At 42.9% G+C, this 21,577-nt stretch overlaps 2 long non-coding RNA genes across 9 annotated transcripts in view; one reads left to right on the forward strand and one right to left on the reverse strand.

Moving 5' to 3' along the window:
• LOC309338052 overlaps positions 1-21,577 on the forward strand; it is a 286,413-nt gene that overhangs the window by 67,599 nt on the left and 197,237 nt on the right. For 6 of the 8 annotated variants that reach the window (XR_014154631.1, XR_014154632.1, XR_014154633.1 and 3 more), the window contains one exon: positions 2,945-3,046. This is a non-coding gene — a long non-coding RNA (uncharacterized lncRNA). Of the gene's footprint in view, positions 1-1,317; positions 1,472-2,944; positions 3,047-8,363; positions 8,473-21,577 lie in introns of those variants that run through there. The other 2 variants (XR_014154635.1, XR_014154638.1) reach the window with 2 other exon arrangements.
• On the reverse strand, positions 8,292-16,356 carry LOC309338117. The gene is made up of 3 exons (XR_014154726.1): positions 15,713-16,356; positions 9,352-9,516; positions 8,292-8,421 (listed from the first exon to the last, which is right to left on the reverse strand). It is a non-coding gene; the product is annotated as an uncharacterized lncRNA (long non-coding RNA).

The following is a 21,577-nucleotide window of genomic DNA, read 5'->3' on the forward strand; positions in this document are numbered from 1 at the left end:
CACTTGTTTCATGCAGCCAGCTTTTAGCAATGTGTTATTGGTTACTCAAAGGCAAAATGAGATGTGAAACATGAACTGTCTCTCCTCCCCACTGTGGGTCCATTAAATTATAGAGACAATATTGTAGTGCTTAGCTAGCATATTTATTGCAAGATGTATCCCATTATTATATGCTAGAGAAATGAGTGCTTGTAATGAACCAATTAGCAAGGAGGCAGCTGTTTGGATTATTACACCCATTTTATAGGTGGGTAATCAGATCCTGCAGTCCGCGGTAGAGCTGGACAGATGCTTCCTTAAACATGGTGCCCTATGCAACCTGAGGATTCCCATTTTGAAGGCACACGTTTTGTACAACATAAATGCAGTGTGTGATTCTTCATGCGCTATGCTATAAGAAGGCATGCAAGTGTTCCAAGGGGAAGTGCTTGTTTTCAGTGCTCAATTTGTGTGGTGGTACATTTTGAATTCTCATGATGCAGGATGATTTATTTACTTTTTAAGATTCTGAAATGTGTGCAGGAATTTTCTAAGCTTGCTGCTTTATTGGGACTGTAATATAGCTGATTCAGAAAGAAAGAAAGAAAGAAAGAAAGAAAGAAAGAAAGAAAGAAAGAAAGAAAGAAAGAACACTGTATGAGTCCTTCCTACAAAACCAAACCACAAGTGGGAAGTTACCTATTTGAATGCTCCCCCAGATCAAAAGCACCCTACATGTTGGGGTGTAAGTTTATGATGATTAGGTTTCCCTAATCGTTAGGTTTTCCATTTGCAGGGTGTTTGTGACACATCAACAGGTCTCAATATTCTACAGAGGGAGCATTCAAATGTTTACATTTCCTCTTTCAGTTCCTGCTGTTGGACAGAAGCCAGTGGATCATCTAGTTCAATTCTCTGTCCTGAGCCAAGAAAGAAGCCTGCCCAAGTGTTTTTGAGCTTTTCAAAACTTCCAACAAGGAAGTGGGATTCTATTGCTTCCCAATGAAACTTATTTCACTTTTTAGTAGCTCTTCTAGGAACTACTTTGTAATGGGCAGTATTAGTCTTTCTCATCTTGTCAAGTTGCCAGATCACCAGTATCCCAAAGTCAGAAACTCAAGAAATGGGACTCGGTGATGTCGCAGGGTTGCCAGCTCTTGAAAGTAAAAAAATGTGATTTGTTGGTGGCGATGTGATTGCACAGGCTGGCACAAGGCCTTTGGCTGCTTGAGAAGAACAGCAAACGGCGTCCCTCTCCTTTCAAGAATCAAGATACAGACAGCCCCCCGGCACCTGAGGCGGAAAATCCCACAAGTGCCTCTTCCCTTTTCTTTGCAGGAAAAATGCAACAATTATAAATTAAATAAATCTGTTGCTCGTTAACGACATCCAAATTCAGCTGCCTGAAACAGCTGCTTCATTCTGCGTCATGGCAGAGCTGGCCCTCTCAGTTAGAAAACCAGTCGTGTGTGTGGATTCTAACCAGAAGCAGGTAAATAAGTATTGTGCTGTCAAAAGAAATCAGGGAGTTGTGTGTCTCAAAATTCACAAGATTTTCCTTAAGAAGCTCATGAAAAAGGTGTGGGGGGGAAACTACTATGGGAGTGCCAAGAGAAAAGAATTGCATTAGTCGGACAAAAGTAGTTGTCTTAAGGGTAAAGGGCCCTTTCATAATAATCATCAGCATCAAATATCTCTTGTACCCTGCCCATCTGACTGGGTAGACCCAGCCACTCTTTTTCCAAAACAGGGCTGCCTTCAGATGTCTTCTAAAAGTCAAATAATTGTTTATTTCCTGGACATCTGACAGGAGGGCGTTCCACAGGGCAGGTGCCTCTGCTGAGAAGGCCCTCTGTCTGATTCCCTGTAATGGTAGAGATGGAGATGACCCATCAGGTATACAGGACCAAAGCCGGGTGGGGTTCAAATGTCAACACCAACACTCAGTATTGTGCTAGGAAACATATTGGGAGCCAATTTGTACTTTTTCAGGACCAGTGTCATGTGGTCGTCTTGTAAAATGTCTGTAAATGTTGTCACACTGAAGAGCTGGTTTTTTGGTTTCTCAATTCCTGAGCGACACCAAGGCTGTTAGTCTGCTGTGTATTTTGGAAAGTTGTTTGTTTGTTTGCTATGCCTTGGGACACCTCTTATGATATTTTGCATGATGGTCCTTGAGGTCAAGAAGGCTTTTTGTCTGTATAGGTATACAATCGGATGCCATTTTGAATTGAGATAGCAGACTGAACCTTTCTAAACCACACAGTTTATAACAGCTGATTTCAAAACTGCACAGATCTTTTTGGTTTCTTAGAATTCCCAGGCAGCACTCGGTACAATGCTCCTTGTAAAAAAAAATATTAATGAAATAACTAACAATATGCTTCCCTTTCATGACTCCCAAACACAGCTGTCTGACTTTGCCTAATAGTAGGGCTGGCCCTGGCCAATGGTCTGAGGCAGCTTCATACATTCATGGACATTCACAACTCCTTCTGTTACTCAGTTTCATTTGGTTTGTGCTTTCTGCCCCCCCCCCCCATTAGCAGTTAGGGAATTAATATCTCCATTAGAGGGTCTGGTCCAGATTCCACAGAAGTTAGTAAAAGTCTTAATGCTGGCTTCAGTGTGGGAAAGATGGATCCTTAATGTTCCCATGAAAATGTTTCTCAGGACTTCTTTCTACAAAGGTCTAAAAGTTCACCGGAAAGCAGAGCCACACACTCTGGTTATTTTTGACAAATTTGTTTATCCATTCCCCCTACCTCTTTCCGCCCTTTTTTTTAAGACCCAATTTTGATCTCGGTTTATCATTTCTCCCAGAAGCTTCACTTTCTTACAAAAACAGATTTCTGTCCTTTTAAAGGAATAGTAAAACAGTAAGTGTGACTACAAAGTGTGGGAAAATATTGCCCCTTCGTTTCCTCACCTCTCCCCACCCCCCTCGCCTTCTTTTTTGGCACAGGATTGACATGGGACCTAGCATGGTTATTATTCCCAGGACAAGCCGGACCATTTGCAGTTGTGCTGCGTGACCTGCATCGATGTCAGTGGAAGCCACAGAAAGGTAAGGGAATGGCAAGCAGCTTTCTATTAATGTATGTTACGCAGAAGGATCGGGTGTAGCATGGCCACGTTTCTAAAGGCGCAGGACTTCCGTTGCTTTAGGGTTCTGGAAGCAGGACAACATTCTTCAGGCACAGTGGTGCATCTCTGCAACACTCCCTTTGGAGAAGCTACACCTGCTAGGCTATTGCTGAAAAGTTTTTAGAAGAGCCCCAACCCTGTCTTGGTTGCTTTTAGCTAGACAGTATTTGCTCTAGGCAATGATTATTATCTGTCTGCCGTGCAGTGAGCTAGCCATTAAAAAAAATAAAGGCCCTGGTATTTACTGAAACAATAGAACGAGGAAAAGAAGCCTCATTTTGACTGACTGGTACTATTGTTGTTCTTTCCCTCTCTTCCTTTGAGGAGCTAAAGCATGGTCTGCATATGGTTCTTGGGTGGTTTCCCATCCAGATAGTTTGCGGAGTCTGACCGGCCTAACTGGCACCGTGAGCCCTCAGACAGTTGTTATCTTTCCTGAACTTATGAGGCTGAGCAAGAGAGAGAATCGACTGTCTTGCATGGGAGCAGGGAGACCATAGCAGTAGGTACCAAGGTGATCCATGGCAGCACCTCCAGTTAAAAGGATCAGGTAGCTGTAGCAGATGATGGGGAATGACCACCTCTCTGAAACCCTGGAGAGCATCCTAATTTTTATGGACATTTTGGCAACTAAGGCGAACCACAAAATGGCGCTTCCTCCCCACCAGGGAAGAAGTGGTAAGTGAACAAGAGGGAATAATGATCTACATTGGGATATGTTGCCCCTGTGGATCCTGCCACCTGAGGCAGTCGTCTCACATTGGCTCATGGGTGGGCCGGCCCTGGCTGGGGTTTTCACAGTGACATTGGTAGCGGCAGGGAGTAAAAGAAGGCAAGTGATTGGACAGGACTGGAGGTGGTCACAGGGTCCACCAGTTAACTCCTGCTTAAAATTTCACCAACTGTTATTTTAACTTGGTAGTGTCATAATGTGTTAAAAAACCCCACTGTTGGGCCAACTCTTGTTCCGGGCACCAAAATAAGTCCCAGAAATTTGCTTCCTACAAGATGCTTTCAGATAGAAAGGGACACTCTGATGTAAAAAGGAAAGGTGACAAAAAAGCTATGAATAGCTTCGAGATCAAAGGTACATCTCTTTAAAGAGGGGCGTATCTTTTTATGGCTGCAATCCTGTGCACATTTGTCTGGAAGTGATGGGATGGTAGGTTCTCAATGCACACTGGCGTGGGGTTTCCTTTGTGCTTTGTCCAGAAGCTGTAGTTAGTGAAGCAGAATGGAAGTCCCATCTTTCGCTACCCTGTACAGATCTAGCCTCAAAACTCCTTCACGAACTGAGAGCAGTTAAGACTCTGTCAGCACCCTGCTCAAAGATCCAACCGCCTGTGACTGGCCCAAATTCAAAATGTTACAATTAGTATAACAGGTGCTTATATAGGCTTGGGAGGTATTTATTTAAAGGAATGCCTTGCCCTGTGTGTGCCCACTCAACCTGCAGAAGGGGCAGTGTTACAGCGCCACATAATATTTTGTATTTGCGAGATATCAAGCTTTTCACTTTTTCATTGGAACTCCCTGTCTATCATGCAGGCCCCTTCATTGTACTGTTTTTGACGTCTACTGTTTCTGTTTTTCTGTATAGGCCAGCCTGCCCAGACAAGGAATTTTCTTGTGTACATTTGTATTTAAAGCGGTTGGTTTTATACATATTCTGATAATTTTTATTATGTCTGTATTTTAAAATCACGATTTTAAACGAATACTTTATACTACTTTATGTAAACTGCTGAGAGATTATTTTTCTGCTTTAGCTGTTGCTTGGTAGCATTCAAAAGACAGTCCTGAGGTATTTGTCACCCTGACAAGCTGAGGCATGCTGGTTCAGATGACCCTTACTTGTGGTTTGTTGGTTTACCAGAACTTCCTTGACCAGCCTTTGTTGGGTAGCAAACATACAGAGGCATAGCTGACTATCTAAACTTAACCCGCTTGTAGAGAAAGTCTTTAAAATTTTATTTTCTTATTCAAATTCGTGTAAGGACAGTTGTGTCCAGTCTATCTGTGTTTCATGAGAGAGTTTCAAGCACTTTCCGGAATTTAGGTTTGCCACAATTGAAGTGGTTTTGAGTGCTCTGCTGCCTGGTGCAACAAATGCACTTCCTGTAACAACTTTTTGTGCTTAGGAAAGTCATAGGGGAAAGTTTGGGATGGTCAAATGATTAACAGGAAAACACTCAAACAAATCAAGATGAAAGCTCAATGAGCAGGTCATCTGTAGGAGCCCAAAATCTTTGCATTTCTAACTCTTTGGTTTCGGACATTTTTAGCTTTTTGTCCTTGCTCTTGGATTGAATTGTTCATTCTGTGGCTCTGTCTGTACCATACATTTAAAACAGCATCATATCACTTCAAACAGCAATGGCTGTCATGAAAGAATCCTGGGAAATGTAGTTTGTTAAGGGTGCTGAGAGTTGTTGAGAGATCCCTGTTCCCCTCACAGAGCTACAGTTCTCAGGGCGGTTTAACAATCAACGCCCGGGGAAATCTGTGCATTATAGGTCTGTGAGGGGAATAGGGGGCTCCTAACAACTTGAGAGTCTCATGGACTGCAAGAAGATCAAACCTATCTATTCTGAAGGAAATCAGTCCTGAGTGCTCACTGGAAGGACAGATCCTGAAGCTGAGGCTCCAATACTTTGGCCACCTCATGAGAAGAGAAGACTCCCTGGAAAAGACTCTGATGTTGGGAAAGAGGGAGGAAGAAGAAGAAGAAGAGTTTGGATTTGATATTCCGCCTTTCACTCCCTTTAAGGAGTCTCAAAGCGGCTAACATTCTCCTTTCCCTTCCTCCCCCACAACAAACACTCTGTGAGGTGAGTGGGGCTGAGAGACTTCAAAGAAGTGTGACTGGCCCAAGGTCACCCAGCAGCTGCATGTGGAGGAGCGGGGACGCGAACCCGGTTCACCAGATTACGAGTCTACCGCTCTTAACCACTACACCACACTGGCTCTCGGGCACAAGGAGAAGGGACGACAGAGGACGAGATGGTTGGACAGTGTTCTCGAAGCTACCAACATGAGTTTGACCAAACTGTGGAAGACAGGAGTGCCTGGCGTGCTCTGGTCCATGGGGTCACGAAGAGTTGGACACGACTAAACAACAACCAACAACTTACAGCACCTTTACCAAACTGCACTCGCTTACCAGGATTATTTGGGGGAAGCCATGCCTGTTTAAAGTGGCACAGCGATGTGTTAAGTGTGTAGTGCGGAGGGGGCCAAGGAGACAAAGGACCAAACTACACATTATATGCAAGGGCATGTGTGTAAACTATAAGTAGCTTCAGTAGTGCATTGCAGTTTTTGGGTGGCCCTGTGAGCAACAGATGAGGAGTGGGAGGCACAATCTACCGCCTCAGCCTTAACGTGGCTTGTTGCAACTTACGACAGGACCACCCCTCTTAATTTGTTACCTGTGTTGCTCTGTTTGGGGCTCTGGGTGAGGACTGTCCTGTTCTCTTGTAGTGGCACTTAATTGGTTTTTGGATTCCTTGCATTCCACCCCTCCCTTTTAACTGGAACTGAATTTTAGTACTGGCTGTTGTTTTATTTTCACCAGCTGCTTCTAGTTGTTAATGGATTGTTTGTTGCTACTAGAGTTTTTGGTTTTTAATGTACTGTGCCTGCTATCGTTAGCTATCTCGAGACATGTCCTTATGACATTGCCCTGGAATTGCTGTGGTACAGAAGCTTCAGCTAGGAGGATTTACAACCTGTATTAGACGGACAAGATAGAGGCTGTGGGAGAGGTCAGGAACTGACCAGGAGTGGTGGGGGAATCAGGGCAGGGGGGATCCAGCACTGGCATTTCCTGCGGCAATTATGTGTGATATATGAACAATGCACATGCCTCCTTCACCTTCACCTGGGAGTTCTGAGCAGCTGTGAGTTCCTAATATATAATCATTGTCCTGTTGAGGCAGAACACTGGTATTACACTGGCGAGGTCCCGCTGTGATCAAGATGGATGAGAAAGATCTTGCTAAAGAAGTGGGTCGTGAAAAAACTCTTTGAGAACACAGAGGGCTTGTCGACACTGGAGTATAATGTGGAGTTGAAATTGCTCATCACGTGTTCTCATTAAGTTTTTGCCATCACGTGATGTGCATTGCAAAGAACTGCAGTCACACACATTCTTCCCCCTGACCTCAGATTTCCCCAATTTGGGGACAATCCGCTTAGTTGAAAAAACCGAGCTCGCTCTGCTGTACTTAGGTAGTGGTATGCTATGCAGTGGACATGAAATATACTCGGAGTCCTGTAGTGATTTCATGCTCTTTATTGCATCTCGTAAAAAAAAACCTCAGGCTTTTATATACATTATTTACACAATGAGTTCCGTCTGATTGGCTGATTCTGCTTCCCTCCTGGAGCCTGATTGGTCTTTTCCTGCAAGCCAATCAGTTGTTGCATTCTAGGATCCTACTTGCCTATTGTTCTAGGATCCAAGCTTAGTACATAACATTTCCCTGTGGGTGGAGCAATCCCTTGGGAAGGCGCAGTCCACTTTAGCAGCCCTTATTCTGATATGAGCTTTCACCGAATATTGCTGGCACATTTTCAAGGATGTGATTGCAATCATAGAGAAAAATCGGGGATGGTGGGAAGTGACCCTTGGCTGTCAAATGAAAATAGACAGTTTGAGGAAAGGGGGCTAATTCCAGAGTATTCTTAGTATCTGCGCAGGGTTGGCAGTCTTTTACACACAACTTGCCTACAAAAGCGTTCTTCCGTTTTATTTCAGTATCTTCTCCCATTTATTGCTTTGACGTTGCTAGTTTTTCAGTTTGAGCTGTCAACATATAAATTGGATGGGGGAATTAAAGATGGCGCCACACATTTAAAAGTGCACCCACTTAACGTTGAGCATCCTCTGTAAATCCTCTCCAAACATATTATTCCTTGTGGGATGAAATTACTTCCTTTAGCATTAGAGGGGGGGAGGATTCTAACTGAGTTGGAAAGCGTTTTCCTCCCACGGCATGGACTCCTTCCTGGAATAAATTTGAGATACAGTGATCTTGAGAAGTTGACTAGTCATACTCTGAAGTATGAAGAGAATGTAAGAGAGGAAGTGGTGGTTGGTGAGTCAGCATGAGTAATCTGGTTACAGTGAACATGAAGACTGGAGTTGAGTTTTCTCCCCTGTTAATCATTTCATTATTAATATTTTTAAAATGCAAGGAAATAAGTGATATTATGCCTTTGTTGCTAGCAGTTGCTTTTCATCAATCCTTCACAAAGTGGTACCATCTCTAGATCAGTTTCTATCACCTTCTTTCAAAGAACATGGAGAGAAGAAAAGAGAGGAAAGAAAGAAAGAGAATGGTAAGCAGCTTTCTTTTCTATCATTGCCCAATTTAGCAGGCTATGTGGCTTAAGGATATACTGGCACCTTAAGATTTAGCTGCTCTTCCCAGCATGGTTCAGAATCCAGTGCATTCTCATGTGCAAAGGGTGGCCTTCTGTTGTACAGCAGTTTTCTGACAATTGAATTCTCAATATTTTACCTTCCCTAATTAATCTGTTTTAGCTTTAGTATCTTAACTAGCTGAGAAAAGGCTTGCAGACAAATTGGGAGTGTTGCAGACAGACTGAACACTGGGCACTGAAGTGGTGCAGAGAACTGACAGTCCTTGGAAATAGAGTTCAGAATACAGTGCTGGTTGTTGCACAGACCTGCAAATCAGGATGTCTCTGATTTTTGTGGAGAGCCCCTTATAATGCTGGAAAAAACTTTTTTCTTTTCCATTGCTCTTTTTGTAGCACTATGCCACAAATCCAGTGTGCCCTTCCTTAAATATACACTTACAGATCAAGGTCTTCAGCTTCTGTGAGAAGGTGATGTGAATAGCTTGTTGCTATGTTGGGCTGACTACCTGTGACAACCATCTAAAACTTAGTACCTGAAAAATTCAGCAAGCAAAATGCCAATAATTCGGGTTAATGGAAATGATTCCAATGGATTTGGTTCCATTGCAGTACTGTAGTTTATTTTCCTTTCAGTGTATGTCAATGTGCTGCAAGCTAGGTTTGGGCATTTGACCATTCAAATAACATTTGGCCAAGTCACTAAGTCAAATGTTGGCCAATAATGTGCAAGCATTTTTTGAAGCATTAACCTAATGTTAGGAGATAATTAATTGTAAAATTGTGTTAATTACCCCCCCCAAAAAAACTCAGTTGCTCCAATGATAGTCGGATTACCTGTTTAGAGGTTTTCAGGTGTCGAAAGTGCAGCCCCTCACAGGAGCTCTGCAGAGCAGCCTACTAGATCTCATGCAGGATCTACTTCTGGGTTCCACAGCAAGAAGAATGGTGACAGGGTCAGGCCTAGGCAGCGGCCTTTGCTCTTGCTGACGTCTTCTTTTCCTGTTTGGGATGGTTGCAAATGTAGCAGGCAGACAACAAAAGAAGCTTTGTTGTGCTTCTTGGCTTAACCCCTAACACTGCTGTAGTGTTAGGAGGCAAACAACCTTTAGTCTTCCTATATAACACTATAGCGAATTCTGTTTTAAGATGTAAGCTGCTATCTGCAATGCGGCATTTATTTATCTGATGCATTTTTGCACCTACTTGACAGTCGGAAAGGCTCCTGGAGAGCCTTACATGCAATCAGTAAAGAAAGGGGAAAAGGAAAGAAAGACAGCCCTTGTCTTTACCATCTAAAAGATGCAATGATTAAAAAGAAAGAAAGAAAGAAAGAAAGTTGGTGAGGAAAGAGGAAAAAAAGAGAACTGGGCACCTATTCTTCAATAGTAGTTCTGATCATGACCAGCTGGAAAGAGAAGCAGTTTCAGGGAGAGGATGGGGCAAATATGGCTGGGCTAAGTCCAGCTAAGCCCATGGGGTGGCCTTGCTTTCCATCTCACCCGCTGCTGCAACCTGATGGAATAGCATGAATGCTCCCTAGTGATGGGTGTTAGTGTGTCTCTCTCTGTGTGTAGGCATAGGCTTGATGCAACTTGTCTTTCAGAAGAGCCGATGGAATGTGTTTGCCATTGTTTGACAACATGTGGCTGCAGTCACAGTCTAGGTGGTCAGTAGCAGCGGCGTAGCTAGCTGCTCAGGTACGGGGGCGTGTCCTGCAGCCAGGGGCGGGGCGATCCACCTGTGGGGGTGGGGCGAGTCTCCCTGACGCTTGGAGCCTCTACGCTGCCTCCCCCTCAGCTGTAGGGTGGCTGAGGGAGAGGCAGTAGGCAGGTGCGAGTCCCACGCTGCCGTTTCAGGCAGCACGGAACCTGCAGGCACCTAAGCCACCACGTCACTCCTAAAAGGTTTCATGAACCCATTTTTTAAAAAAACAACAACCCAAAAATCATTTTGTCACCCCTCCCCCTCAGTAATGACACCTAGGGCAGACTGCACCCCCTGCACCCACTTCCTCCACCACTGGTCAATGGATAATATTTTGACCAGCCCATTAACTTGAGGGACAACTCTGCTTCCAACCCATGGGTCATGGGCACCTTAGTAGGGCCACATTGTCCTTGCAACAGGCACTGTGGGTGTTTTCTCCAATACAAACGGATGGCCAACCACCTAGCTTTGTCTGCTTCACAATTCTTCACCCAAATGCCTATTTTTCACCCCGTTTCCAAATGGGAGTTGAAGGGGGGAAATGAACACACACACACACACACCTATTTTGAGCACCCAGACCCATCAGTTCCACAGTTCCACACTGTGTCTTCTGGAGGTTTAGCAAATTGTTTTCCTCCTCGCCAAGTAGGTAGGCTTTGTAGCAATTCTAAATTGGCCAGTCCAGCCCTAATTGCAACAGCAGTTCAACAACATTCTGATTTGTGTTTGGGTGGCTCCTATAATGCTGTCAATTCTGCCTTTATAAAATGGAAGTTCTTGCCATATGCTTCCTTGACCTGAGCAATTATTTCTCAGGATGCTTTGAATGATGCAATTTCCTCCAGCAATATCACTTAATTCCTGTTGCTCTCTGGGACCAGAAGTAAACCCAGTTAAGAGGAAATTGCCTTTAAGGGGACATTTTGAGGTAAGAATTGGTGGGTGTGGGAAGAGTTAACCTTCGCACCCACCAGTTCCCATCTGCAATTCTCATCTCAAGGTTACCTTTGTGTAACCTTGATAAACACAGTAGTTTTGGGAACATGTGTTTGCAGACGTAGACGTGTTCGTTCCTTGTGCAGCTGTGTTTGTGGAAGCTCCAGCCATTTCAGACGGAATATGCACAGAACTATCAATAGGACTGTAGTTTTAACAAGGCATTAAACCCAACTTTTGCAAAGCCTGAGACAGGGGTCCTACATCAGCCCTGGGGCACATTTTGGCCACAAAATGCCAATTTCCCAGAAGAAAAACTATGATTCACAGGAACTCCACAACAACAGGCAAAACACGCACACAAACACCAAAACAAATAAAGCACAGAACCCCCCCCCCAATAAAGCAGGTAACACCCTCCACAAATAGGCATCCCTCCAAAAAAGGCCAAAAAACCTCATGGAAAAAATTGAGACAGACTGGGCCTTAAGGTATCCTGGTGTGGTGTCCATGGGCACCATGGAAAAAAAGAATCTTCTTTAAATCTCTTTTAGATCAAGAGACAAATAGGAAGTTTCAAAGCTATGAAGTAAAGGTTAGGTTCTGTGTGGAAAATCTTTGTACAGTGGTACCTCTGGCTAAGAACTTAATTTGTTCTGGAGGTCCATTCTTAACCTGAAACTGTTCTTCTTTTTTTTTTAAATAATATTTATTGAATTTTCCAGTAAAACATACCAATACAAAACAATTACAATAAAGACAAACACAAACAAAAAACAACAAGTATAATTCCAAAAATTATTTTCTCAACCTAATTTCCCCGACTTCCTCATACCTCACCGTTTTGTATTCTAATTTCATTATCCCGTCAGCAACTCCATTCCCTTATTTCCCATTTTTTTTTAACAAATTCCATTCCTTTTCATACTCTAATATCTCTGAAAACCACCATATTTTTAAATCCACGTCAATCTAACATTCCTTAATCTTATAGTATTTATTAAGATAGTCCTTAAATTTCTTCCAATCTTCTTCCACTGTCTCTTTCTCCTGGTCTCGGATTCTGCCCGTCATCTCTGCAAGTCCCATATAATCTGTCATCTTCATCTGCCATTCTTCCAGGGTTGGTAAGTCTGATGTCTTCCAATACTTTGCAATGAGAATCCTTGCTGCTGTTGTAGCATATAAAAACAAAGTTCTATCCTTCTTTAACACCACATGACTAACCATGCCCAGGAGGAAGGCCTCTGGTTTCTTCAGGAAAGTGTATTTAAACATCTTCTTCATTTCATTATATATCATTTCCCAGAAAGCCTTAATCCTTGGGCATGTCCACCAACCTGACCTGAAACTGTTCTTAACCTGAGGTACCACTTTAGCTAATGGGGCCTTCCGCTGCCGCCGTGCCGCTGCCGCGCAATTTCTGTTCTCATCCTGAGGTAAAGTTCTTAACCCGAGGTACTACTTCCGGGTTAGTGGAGTCTGTAACCTGAAGCGTTTGTAACCTGAACCGTTTTTAATCCGAGGTACCACTGTAAATGAAGCTTAAGGAATCTACCTTTTTTGCTTATTTACAAGATTTACATATCTTCATTTCAAAATTCGACAGCCAGACTTCAGGTGCGGGAAACTGAATCTGTTTTGTTCAGTAGCAGAAGCGGGGTGAGGTGGCAACACTTTCTTTTTTTTTTTTAAAAAATATTTATTAAGGTTTTTTTAAAATATAAATGCACACATCAAACAATCTTACTTTTATAACAACAAATTCTTCACTTCTTTGGACTCCCTCACGTCCCCCTCTCCCATTTACATCATTAAAAAAAGAATTTTTCCAAACAAATTATCAACTTGTTTACAATCTCATGTCCACACATTCCAATATAATTTAACACTTTTTCCAATAAAGTTTTTATATTTTCTTTAGTCTCACTTATCATCAAATTTAAGTCTAGTTTAGTGGTGGCCAGTTTTTTATAATCTAGCATCCTTCTTAACATTCAAACAAATTACAATGTTTTTGTAGATACATCTTGAATTTCTCCCAGTCTTCCTCCATCTTTTCTTCTCCCAGGTCTCGGATTCTGCCAGTCATCTCGGCCAGTTGCATATAGTCCATCAGCTGCATCTGCCACTCTTCCAGTGTGGGTAAATCTTGAGTTTTCCAATTTTTTGCGATGAGAATCCTTGCTGCCGTTGTTGCATACATGAAAAATGTTCGATCCTTCTTTAACACCTTCTGGCCGACAATACCCAGAAGGAAGGCCTCTGGTTTCTTAGTAAAGGTATACTTAAATACCTTTTTCAGCTCATTATATATCATTTCCCAGAAGGCCTTCACCTTAGGGCATGTCCACCAGAGGTGGAAGAATGTTCCTTCATTTTCTTTACATTTCCAACATTTATTGTCAGACGAATGGTATATTTTGGCAAGTTTAACTGGGGTCATGTACCATCTGTATATCATTTTCATAACATTTTCCTTCAGAGCATTACATGCAGTGAAGTTCAACCCAGTGGTCCACAACCTTTCCCAGTCCTCGAACATAATGTTATGCCCAATATCCTGTGCCCATTTTATCATAGCCGATTTAACCATTTCGTCTTGTGTGTTCCATTTTAGCAGCAAGTTATACATTCTAGATAGTACCTTGGTTTTGGGTTCTAACAATTCTGTTTCTAACTTCGATTTCTCCACCTGGAACCCTAACTTTTTATCATTTTTAAAAACTTCTTTAATCTGAGCATAATGTAACCAGTCTCGCACCTTATCCTTCATTTTCTCCAAACTCTGCAATTTCCAATTGTCTCCATCTTTTTCTAATAATTCCCAATATTTTGGCCATTTGGCCTCCATATTGGGTCTTTTTAGGGCCTTAGCCTCCAGAGGTGAGAGCCACCTTGGAGTTTTGTTTTCCAATAAGTCTTTATATTTCGTCCAGACATTGAACAGTGCTTTCCTGACAATATGGTTCTTAAAGGCCTTATTAATCTTAACTTTGTCATACCATAAGTATGCATGCCAACCAAAAGCATTGTTAAAACCTTCCAAGTCCAGCACGTCAGTGTCTTCGAGAAGTAGCCAATCTTTTAGCCAACAGAAAGCTGCGGCTTCATAGTACAACTTTAAGTCTGGCAGGGCAAAGCCACCTCTTTCTTTCGCATCTGTTAATATCTTAAACTTAATTCTGGGCTTTTTGCCCTGCCAGACAAATTTAGATATATCTTTCTGCCACTTCCGGAAGCACTCCGTTTTGTCCACAATCTGTAATGTTTGAAACAAAAACAACATTTTTGGCAATACATTCATCTTAATAGCAGCAATTCGGCCTAACAAAGAAAGCTTCAATTTTGTCCAACTATCCAAGTCTCTCTTAATTTCAGACCAACATTTTTCATAATTGTCCTTAAATAGACTCAGGTTTTTTGCTGTTATGTTTACCCCTAGGTATTTTACTTTTTTAACCATAGTTAGTTCTGTTTCTCTCTGAAACCTTTCCGACTCTGTATCTGTCAAATTTTTCCCCAACACTTTAGTTTTCTGTTTATTTAATTTAAATCCTGCCACCCGACCAAAATCCTGTATCAGTTGTAATACTCTTTTCGTACTAGATTCTGGCTCCTGCAGAGTCAAAACTAGGTCATCTGCAAAAGCTTTCAATTTGTATTGTTTCGCTCCGACCTAGGTGGCAACACTTTCTTGACCTCCCGGCAGTAGCGTCAGTGCTACACACCAAGAGTGAAAGTTGGGGGAGCAAGGTGGTGAGGAGGTCAGTTCTGCACCATCTTGCAATGCATATGGGCTCTGCTGGTATGTTTGCACAGTGCTGACCTTCATGCCACCTTGTCCATCCTCTCAGTACTCGTCGGAAACTCCACAGCCAAGAGGTCAGGAAAGCGCCCACTGCCCCATGTGCTACTACATAAAAAGGAATAAACCAAATCCATGTGAGATGGTGGATGCCTTAGAGGGGAACCTTTTCATCTTGTGAGGGCTGCATTCCCTCAGTGTCAGCATGTTGAGGGCTGCAATGCAGGTGATGGGTGGAGCAGGAGCTAAAAGTACCTATCTCTTCTCTCCCTCTTTTTGCGTTCTCCTTTGTTCTCTTTCCCTCTCTCTTCCTTCACAGCAGGCTATCAGGGGAAGCACACCTGGCTCTTTCCAGAGGTCTGAGCGGATTGTATACAGAGGGCTACCCTTCTCCTTCCACCACTACAGTATTTTCTGCTCTCCCCTCTCACCATTCTCAGGATGGTGTAGTGGTTAGAGCAGGGGTTGTCAACCTGGTCCCTACCACCCACTAGTGGGCGTTTCATGATTCTAGGTGGGCGGTAGGGGGTTCTACAGCACAAGCTGAATCCTCCTTCCATCAATCATTGGTGGGCGGTGAGGAAATTTCACCATCAAGAAAGATGCATTAGTGGGTGGTAGGTCTAAAAAACCCATGACTACCCATGGGTTAGAGTGTCAGACTAGGACCTCAGAGACCAGGGTTCAAATCTCCAACCAGCCACTGAGCTAGGGGACCTTGGGCCATTCCACCTAACCTACCTCATAGGGTCGTTGTGATGATACAACGGGGAAGGGGAGGATCTTGTAATGCCAGTCTGAGCTCCTTGGAGGAAAGGTGAGACCAAGAAAGAAAGAAAGAAAGAAAGAAAGAAAGAAAGAAAGAAAGAAAGATCCATCTCCCCTCACCATTTCATGAGTCTGTTCTTGGGCCACAGGTTCCCCACCCCTCCCTTAAGGAGACATGGACGTTACCAGATGAGATGAAATGCAGTCCAGCTTTTTATGTGCATTGGTTGAGATAGAGGGAGCAGGTAAGGACTTCCCTAACTTATCAGACACGCATAGTGTTGGTTTGCAGCGGCGTCTTGCTGCTAAAGTTGCATGCAGCTCACTTTGGATTGGATTAATTGTCTAGACGTGAGCACAGGATAGGCCTTTGTTGAGACTCCCAACTACTTTTGTGAGGTGAGAATATTCTCTGCTAGAAAATTCTCCGGAGAAAATATTCTCCACAAACTGTAAATTCTGTGTCATCTACACAGCTGCTTTAAATGTACACACCTCATTAATCGAGAATATTCTCTAAAAGATTATTCTCAAGAATTTAACATCATTACTCCCAGCTCTAGATTCAGGTAGGTAGCCATGTTGGTCTGATGCAGTTGAAATATATAAAAGAATAAAAAAAAAATTGTCCAGCAGCACCTTAGAGACCAACTAAGTTTGTTCTTGGTATAAGCTATCTGAAGAAGTGTGCATGCACACGAAAGCTTATACCAAGAACAAACTTAGCTGGTCTCTAAGGTGCTACTGGACTATATATATATATATATATATATATACACTCACTCCCAGCTCATAGAAATGGGCATAAGGCACAATCCCCAGCAGCCTGTTAGCCCCTCCAAAATGGTGGGGCTTTTTTGGGTGAAGCTCTATCCTGCAACATTTAGCTAATAATAATAGCGCATCAGTGGTAGATTTATACAGGGGCATCCACACATCATGCCACCCATTAGTTGCTCTGCTGTGCTTCCTCAATGCTCCTTCATCATTGCCACCTGGAGGGGTGCTCTTGTGCTATAATGCAGCAAAAGCAGAAACAACCCAGAACATTTGTGGTATAAGCAGCTGCAGGGTTTCAGCAGGATATTATGGGACATGTACTGTTTGGAAACGAAGCAGTGTTGGCCCCAAAACCTTTGCACGTGCAAACCATATTGAAAGCGTGGTCACGTATAACCACCCCAGTACCATTATAAGCAAAACTCGTAATGAATGCATGATAAAATGACACCTAGAGGGACAATGCAGAATTAGACAAATTGACAGGAAGGATTCGAAACCTGCGGGACCAGAGATTCTTAGAGGACTGGAGTAAATATTTGAATTATCTGAAAAGCAATTGTAATAAACAGATTATGCTAGTAGGACTGCAAGAAGTTTTGTAAGGAGGATTGTGCGAAATATTGCAAGGAAGATTATGAAGAGAATATCAGTTAAGGATAATTAAAAGTAATAGAGAAATTAAGAAATGCAGATTAAGCGATAAAGAATGGAAAATCTTCAGAGGTAGTTGATGGAAATATTGTATAAGACAAAAATGTATGTTAAATGACTGTTGGAAATGATATGTTAAAAAATTAATAAAAATGTATTTTTTAAAAAAGAAAGAAATGACACCTAGAGGAGCCCTGAAGCTACTAGGAAAGAGGGACAAGAAGAAGAAGAAGAGTTTGGATTTGATATCCCGCTTTATCAATACCCAAAAGAGTCTCAAAGCGGCTCACATTCTCCTTTCCCTTCCTCCCCCACAACAAACACTCTGTGAGGTGAGTGGGGCTGAGAGACTTCAGAGAAGTGGGACTGGCCCAAGGTCACCCAGCAGCTGCAGGTGGAGGAGTGGAGACGCGAACCCAGTTCCCCAGATTACGAGACTACCACTCTTAACCACTACACCACACTGCTTTGCCTGAGGAGATACAGGGTAGGGATGTGGAACCTGTGCCTCTCCAGGTGTGTTTGGACTCTCTAGCATAGCCAATGGTCAGGGATGATGTGAGCTGTTGGCAATGACAACTGGAGAGCCCCAGGTTCCTCACCCACGGTGTAGGGAGAAGCGTAGCAATAAATGACCGACCCAGAAATGATTGCAACCTCAGCTTCAGAAATGTACAGCCTCATCAGCAAGTGAAGACAAGAGTGCATAAAAATTACAGTGTCATTGTAGATGAAAGCAGAATTTGAAAGGTGCTGATTATCTCGCTTCTTACTCACCGCTTTGGTGCCCTTTTCTCTGTTGGAATTTCTTTCTGTGTATTTTCAAGTGGATGTTGCTTACGGTAAATGAAACTGGGTCTACATTGTTGAGATTCACGAGAAGAGACTTCTTCTTTTTGTCGGTGAACTCCCAGTGACCTAATTTTGGGGAAGGGGGAGCGCTTCGCTGTCGCCTACATACAGTCACTCTAGTGTGTCAACTTTTGGGGTTAAAATTAGTAAGCAGCCACGCTCTTTAAAATCAGCTTATCGCTGACAATGAGCAGTTGAATTTGCCTCCTTACAAGAGGAAAGGTGCCGTGCTTTGTAGTTTTTTGAAACAATGCAATGTAAGGAGAGAATTAGATATTGTGGTGGCATGAGCAATATGTCAGAATGCAGATCATGTCAAATTCTAGTAATGAATTGAGTGTGTGGGGGGGTAACTTTAAAGTCAGGTGGACTGATTTAAATCAAGGATGGCTTAAATAAGCAAGAAAGGGGCATATTTTTTCATGTATAGTTTGTAACAGTGATGGTACAAATCTGTCCATTAGACCATGTTAATTTTCAAATAAATGGAGTACAGTATTTGCACTATATATAGGCATAAAGGTAAAGGTAAAGGACCCCTGATAGTTAAGTCCAGTCGCAGACTCTGGGGTTGCAGCAGTCATCTCGCTTTCCTGGCTGAGGGAGCTGACATTTATCCACAGACAGCTTCTGGGTCATGTGGCCAGCATAACTAAGACGCCCCTGGCGAAACCAGAGCAGCGCACAGAAACGCCGTTTACCTTCCTGCCAGAGCGGTACCTATTTATCTGGGAGCCAGTGTGGTGTAGTGGTTAAGAGCGGTAGTCTTGTAATCTGGGGAACCGGGTTCGCGTCTCCGCTCCTCCACATGCAGCTGCTGGTTGACCTTGGGCCAGTCACACTTCTCTGAAGTCTCTCAGCCCCACTCACCTCACAGAGTGTTTGTTGTGGGGGAGGAAGGGAAAGGAGAATGTGAGCCGCTTTGAGACTCCTTCGGGTAGTGATAAAGCGAGATATCAAATCCAAACTCTTCTTCTTCTATCTACTTGCACTTTGACGTGCTTTCGAACTGCTAGGTTGGCAGGAGCTGGGACAGAGCAATAGGAGCTCACCCCATCACAGGGATTTGAACCGCCAAGCTTCTGATCAGCAAGTCCTAGGCTCTGTGGTTTAACCCACAGTGCCACCTGCATCCCATATATATAGGGATACTTTGTATCATATGTTTTATAAATAAATTATGGTGTAAAAGGTTTTTACATACATACATACATACATACATACATACATACATACATACAGGGGTATCCCTGCAGGTTTGTTATTGTTTTCAAGGCATTTTCTAAAGTTTTGTCTTTTCAAAGTGTAATCAAGTTATGCTATATGGGCTATGAAGGGTATTTCGAGAAATTGTTAGCAAAAATGTGTATATTAGTCGAAACGGCATACAAAAATGTATTTATCAGGAGATATTCACATTAAATGCTGATGAATTTTCATGCAGATTCCCCGCCCCCCCGCCCCCAATTCACAAATTGTGGTAGAAATGTGGAGAACTGAATTTATGTTGGGAAATGAGAAAATGAGAAAAGGAAAAACAAACCTGACCATTTTTGCCATCCCTATCCTCTGCTCAGTTCTGCATATACAGACCCTCCAAGTGTCCATATTTTCCAGGGACATCCCTGATTTAGAGAAGCAGTCCCAGTTTCTGATTTGATCCTAGAATGTTCCATTTTTACTTAGGACATCCCTATTTTAGTTGGTGAAATGTTGGAGGGTACGTAGGTATCCGACCCCTGAGCTGTCTGAATGAAATTCCGTATACAGAAGGTTTATTAAAATTTCCCATTTTCTGTGGTTTGTTTTTTATGTACACCATGTAGAAATGCAAATACCGTAATTAAGCAGCATACAGATGTCACGAATAAGCAAAGCAAAAGGGCAAATGATGGCATAAACTGACCTGAAATTGACTTAACATACTGCATGTACTTAAGGGCTTATTAACAAGAAGCCACAATGCTATTTAGTGAACGTATTTTTCTGTGGTGAATCTATGGTAGCTACTATGACAAGACATTTCACCAGTAAAAGAGCAGATAGGTCTCTTGTCAGTGTTATTGATAAAACTAACACAACTCACGAGACCGTAAAGTACAAATTCATTTACAGAACTGAGGGAAGATGAAACACTCAAGTGAGAATGGACATCATGTTTTGAAAGTAAAAAATTACCAGTCTTCAGTCAGAAATGCCCTTTGGGGGCTATGCCACAAGACACGAATGCATGATATGACTAGTTTTCTCACCATTTACTATTACCGAGACAAAAGCTTTCTTTTTAGTGCCTTGGATCAGGGAATTTGTATGATCCTCTTCTCAAATCTTAGGCTTACGAATTAGCTTTCTTTTATTACATTTATCCCACACTTTCCCAAATCGCTCTGAGTCCCACCTTATCTCTCATACAAGCAGTTTAGAGGGACAAAACTGCTTCACTTCAACAGAAGAGCTGTATCGTATCCCTGCATGTCACTACCTCGGCATTATTTTGTAATTTTCCCAGGTGCAATGGAGCACAGGTCCAGTGGAGGGGGAGCACAGGTCCAAGGCTATTTTTCACTGCTGGAGCAATGACAGCACCTGGGGTGTTTTTTTTTGGGGGGGGGGAGTTTAAAATGGCGGCAGGGGTAAGTCCAGTTGGGTGCATTGAGACTCCTGACACTGCTTCGATACCCTCCTACTATATGTAGGGTTTGGTGTCAGCATTGCTTGTGCAGGTTCTCTGCTGTTTGCTTGTGTTCCTTTGGTGGTGAGAAGTTGGGCTTGGCCTAGGGTGTGGTTATTCATTTGTGGTTGGCTGTGGTGGTCTTCGTTTTCATGTGTGAGTGGGGTGGGTGGGTGTTTTGCATCAGGTTAGCCATATTGATTTGTATGCTGTTGGTGGATTTTTGTCGTCTTGTTGGTGAGCCCCACATTTTGGCTTTGCAGAGAATTGTGACAATGGAAAATATGCCGCTGGCACTTCTTATTCTTTATCTGCATTTACCTTCACATTGGATGAGGTCTTTACTATGGCTCCTATGTTGGGAAACTGTGTATGTGCAGCTACTCACACAGAGTCAATTAAGGTTTGGCAGACAGCCAGAAGGCAATCTGAAGGAGTAAGGCTGCCTGGTGATAACAGAGACATGGAGACCGCTCCCTGATTGGTCTATCCTGTCTGCAGCCAAGTCGCAAATTGCTTCCGTGGATTCTGCGTTAACTCTGCTAGGTCTGGCTAAGGTCCTGCAACTAGTCAGAAAGTTGCGAAACACCAAATAGGTTTTACCAATATCCTACACCTATACCGAAACCTGAAACATTGGAGTCCTTCTGCTTCTCCTAGTAATAGCCACAGATTTTATGGGCTACGTACTACCCTGAGGGCAAATATCATTCTGAGGTGCCACTGTCATCACCAACCTTCTCTCCGCAGTACCTTACATAGGTTCTACCCTTATCAAGTGGGTATGAGGCGGGTTTGCAGTAGATAGTGCAACTTTAACTCAATTCTTTACCCTTCACTTTGTACTCCCCTTTATTATTATGGGTACCTCCATAGTCTAC

The sequence above is a fragment of the Podarcis erhardii genome, assembly GCF_964252035.2.
Source record: "Podarcis erhardii genome assembly, chromosome: 3".
In the NCBI taxonomy this organism is placed as follows: Eukaryota; Metazoa; Chordata; class Lepidosauria; order Squamata; family Lacertidae; genus Podarcis; species Podarcis erhardii.